The sequence below is a fragment of the Hipposideros armiger genome, unplaced genomic scaffold (assembly GCF_001890085.2).
Source record: "Hipposideros armiger isolate ML-2016 unplaced genomic scaffold, ASM189008v1 scaffold_47, whole genome shotgun sequence".
Lineage (NCBI taxonomy): Eukaryota > Metazoa > Chordata > Mammalia > Chiroptera > Hipposideridae > Hipposideros > Hipposideros armiger.
In genome coordinates, this window is record NW_017731397.1 from 956,027 (window position 1) to 960,721 (window position 4,695).

Genomic DNA, 4,695 nt, shown 5'->3' on the forward strand with positions numbered 1-4,695 from the left:
GAGCTCTGAGCAACAGTGGTTCGAGTCAGCCCAAGCTGAGCAGCCGTGAGCTGCCAACAGGTGGCGGGATGGCTCAGCTAAAAAAAAAAAAAAAGTGTGCTGGAATCCTCCTATTTTGCTATTTTGACCTGAAAGGAGTGGGAGGAAGGCGAACTCAGAGATTGTGAGTACATGTTTATTTTCAGGCATGAATTAAATCCATGATGGAAATCACTGCTATCATTCCTTCCAACAAATAGGCTCAAATTTAAAATGGTACAATTATTGTGAAATAAATGTTGACCGTTTGTACTGTTCTTGCTTGGTACTGTCGTAGGTATTGGATCCACGTCTATTTCAGACACATATTTTTCTTCCTGATGGCATTTACGTTTTAACATGACCACTGGTGAAAACACTCAGGTTGGCCTGAAAAAGGATTGAATAAAACAGACATGCAAAAGAAAAAAGAAAAAAAAAAAACCAGACATGCAATTGGGACAACTTGTTCAGCCCGCCAAAAGAAAGAATATGCTACATTTAAGAGTCATGCTTCTGGTTGGACAAACCTGTGAATATATGCAAAGCCATTGACTTGTACTTTAAATGGGTGAATTACATGGTATGTAAGTTACATCTCAATAAAGCTGTTTTTGGAAAAAAGAAAGCTGGGGCATGAAAAGGCTCTTAGCTGAAAAAAAAATACTTTCAAAAAAAGCCATGCCTCTTAATTTTTCACCTTCATAAACTCTTCAGTTTGATCATGCCATCATTTTCTGTCACCTCCTTGAAACTTTCTCTCCTACTCGCCTCCATGTCTTCCCTTCCTCACACTTGTATAGTGTCACATCTATAAAATAGTCATGATATTACCCCTTCGCAGAGCACACAGGATGCTTACAAAAGCGTTTGGCATACAATGACCTGAATTGGGTACATGCCTGCATCTTGGCATGCCCTCCACTCCACAAAGCTGAGCTGGGAATGAGAGAGACATTCTCACAGAGATTTCCCAGTCAACTCTTGGGAAATGTACTTCGTGGTATTTCGTGTCTTATACCAAAGAGTACCCTAATGCTGTGGATGAGTGCTGGCAAGAGGGCTCAATATTGTCTCACGCTTTCAGCCACATCCTCGGCTATTGACTCGGATTCGTTACCATTAATACAACTTCCAGGTTAAGTCTTTTGGGGCCCCCTTTAGATTTTTCTGGCTTCCTCGGGTTGTAGTGATTTCTTACAGACTAGAAACCTGAATGCCAGCTAAGAGAAATAAATCAGGATGAAATATACCTTCCAAACAATTCCTGAACTTTGGCAGACTTTCCAGGTTATCAACAGAAAGGAAAAAAAAAAGCAATGACCTATTTTTTTTGTTTTACTATTTGTTTATTGATTGATTTTTACTGTTTTCTCCTTGCCCCCCCAGAAAACAAATTATAAAGTCAAAATGCAAAGAAAACCCTACAATAAATTACTAAGACAAACTGGTGAATTTTTAGAATAATGTCTCCTAACATGCCAAGCTAACTATTAATACCTACTTGTTCCTATGCAGCAACAAGCCAGCAATTTAATTCCCAAACATAAGAAACAACATCTTTAGGATAAAGACTCAAGTTAGAAGACTATAAATCATAAGAGTCTTTAGACTTTGACAGAAATTTTCCTGAGAGGCCTTACATTTAATTGAAAGGACTTCTGTACTAAAGTGATCAACTAAAGTTTAGGAGGGAAAAATTGTCACAGTGCTCTGATTTGTGGCATAGAAGATGCTAGAGATGCTAATATAAATACAACCACGCTGAAGTCTGGCAAAATGGCCGTACATACCAACCAGTGAAGAGACAATGCCAGTAAGGGGTTAGAAGGTGGGGTGGGTGGGCTATATAATTATATCACTTCTTTTTCCATCTTACACAAGGAATCCCCATAGATTATAGTTCCTATGTAAATGTATTGGATATCTTAATTGTCTTAGCAACAGTGATATGTCCCCTAAGGATTAATATAAATGTTGAGTACATGAGATCTTTTTAAAAATCTATCTCTAGTCCAACTGCTGTATAAGAAATTAGATAATCTGTTTTTATGAGAATAACCATTTCATTGATATAGGCTCCAAATAACTCATATTACCATTTAGGCCTTTTGATGCCTATTAGCTTTATTTTTAAGCAGAGGTTGGCAGACTTCCCCTAGAGGACCACCATATTTTAGGCTTTTGTGGGCCACATGATTTCTGTTGTAACTATCAACTCTGCCACTATAGCAGGAAAGCAGCTCTTGATGAATGTGTGGCTGTGTTCCAATCAAACTTTATTGACACTGAAATTTGCATTTCAGATACTTTTCACGAGTCATGAAATATTCTTTTGTTGATATTTTTTCAACCGTTTAAAAATGTAAGAGCTATTCTTTGCTTTTGGATCACAGAAAAACAGGCAGATTTGAACCAAAGGCTGTAGTTTGCCAATCTCTGCTTTATAGGATTATGTGGAGGTAGATAAACCTTCCCTAAAAGAATGGTTAAGAATCTTTACCTTACATTATCAACATGGCATAGCATCTTTACATGATAGTACACCATTCCCTTCCAGGGCAATGTTTGGAAACTTACGAGATTTCTATTTGAGTCCTTTATCCTCACTTACAGAGATTTCGCTTCCCCTTTGCTGGTTCCTCTGTGGCTGCCCAGGGTCTCCTCCATGACATCCTAATGGGACTACCCACGCCTATACTTTAAGCCAGGAGTTCTTCACTTGATGCAAGAAGCCCCATGAATTTAATGCAAAACATTGTAGAAGGTATGTGTGCGTGCGTGTTTCTGGGGCAATGGTCCATAACTGCAACATACTCTCAAATAATTGATTCCATGACCAAAAGTTGTTTTAAAACTGTTTTAGTTCTTTTCTGTAGCATTCAGACCCATATGTCCTGTTTCCTACCTTTCAGAGCCTATACCTAAGTAGGATCTGTAGGCATATTAAAGGACATGTAGCCCTCTCCGCTGAGTGGGGAAAAGTGGTTTGTGTGGGTGGCTGTTGTCACATCTGGAGTGGGAGCACGGGTGTTGTACCTACATGAACAAGTGGCCAAAGGGGCTTCCATGAAATCTGTAGAAGGAATAAAGGCAGCCTCCTTGCAAAAGAAAGTATTTTTATTCATTATTAAGTGGGAAAAAGGAAAGAATCCCATGGTGTCTTTATTCTGTGGCGGAGTTTAATTACTATGTTAAAAATAAAGTGATATATTCCCCAGCCCACCCCCTAAAATACTACTTTTCCAAGGTAACATGGCAAACAAAGAAACTATTTTGCCCTCCTTTCCCATCCTTTTAATATATGTGCACTTGAACAGTGTCCTAAAAACGATACTCAATTGAAAATTTTAAAAAGGGGGGTAAGAGGTGAAGGGGAATAAGAGATTCGAATTTCCAGGTGCAAAATCAATAAGTCACGGGGATGTAATATACAGCATAGGGAATATAGTCAATAATATTGTGATAGTGTCGTCCAGTGTCAGATGGTTGCTGGACTTATCATAGTGATCACTTTTTATTGTTTTAAAATTCTTTTTTTTTAAATTTTTGAAAGATTTTTATTAAAAACTGTTAACATACAATATTATACGAGTTTCAGGGGTACACCATAGTTGTTCAACATTTTTTGTGCGTGTGAAAAACATTTTTTTTAATTTGTTTCAACTAAAACAATGTAATAGTTAGACATTTACCCCCCTCACAAAATGATAACCCCCTCCCCCAATCAACTACCTCTCTGGCATCACATATAGCTGTTACAATTCCATTGACTCTATTCCCTATGCTGTACTCCACATCCTGTGACTATATATATATTTAATTATAGTTGACATTCATTGTTATTCAGCTTCAGTTTAAGGTGTACAGAGCAGTGGTCAGTCACCTACACTGTCCATGAAGTGGTCTCCCTAATAAGACAAGTGCCAATCTGATACCCTACAAAATCTTTACTATTGGTTATATTCCCCAAACTGTTTTTCATGTCCCCGTGGCAATATTGTGACTACCAATTTGTGCTTTCTAATCCCCTCACCTTCTCCCTCATCCCCACCCCCCTCCCATATAGCAACCATCAGTTTTTCCTCTATATTTCTGAGACTGATTCTGAATAGTTTGCTCATTTATTCTGTTCTTTAGATTCCACATATAAGTGATCACTTCTTTAGGTACATGTTCAATAACTATGGTGTACACCTGAAACTAATATAACATTGTACATTAGCTATATTTTAATAAAAATCTTCAAAAAAATAAATACCCACCAACTTTCACTGTGCAGCATTAGATGCGCGCTGCCATTCTGTGATCTCGCCTTTTTACTTACCACCTCCATTTCATAACTACTTCTTTCTGCCTGCAATTACCCTCTACCTACTAATTTACATTTCCCCCTAAAAATAAATGTATGTGTTAGACTTCCTGCCATGAGCTTCCTGTCTCTATCATGCCCCTTACCTTTCACAGTATTGTAATTGCTAGTTCATTTGCCTGTCTTCCTAAGACACGCTCCTAGAGAACGGGGACTGCGTCTCTTGTGCATTGTCTGAACCTCTGTGCCCACACACACAACTGGTTCTGATTAACCATTTGGCAAAGACATGAATAAAATCTCAACCACTTGCCTGTTCAAGCACCACACACATGCACGTGCTCCCAGAGCCCAAAGACCATTTC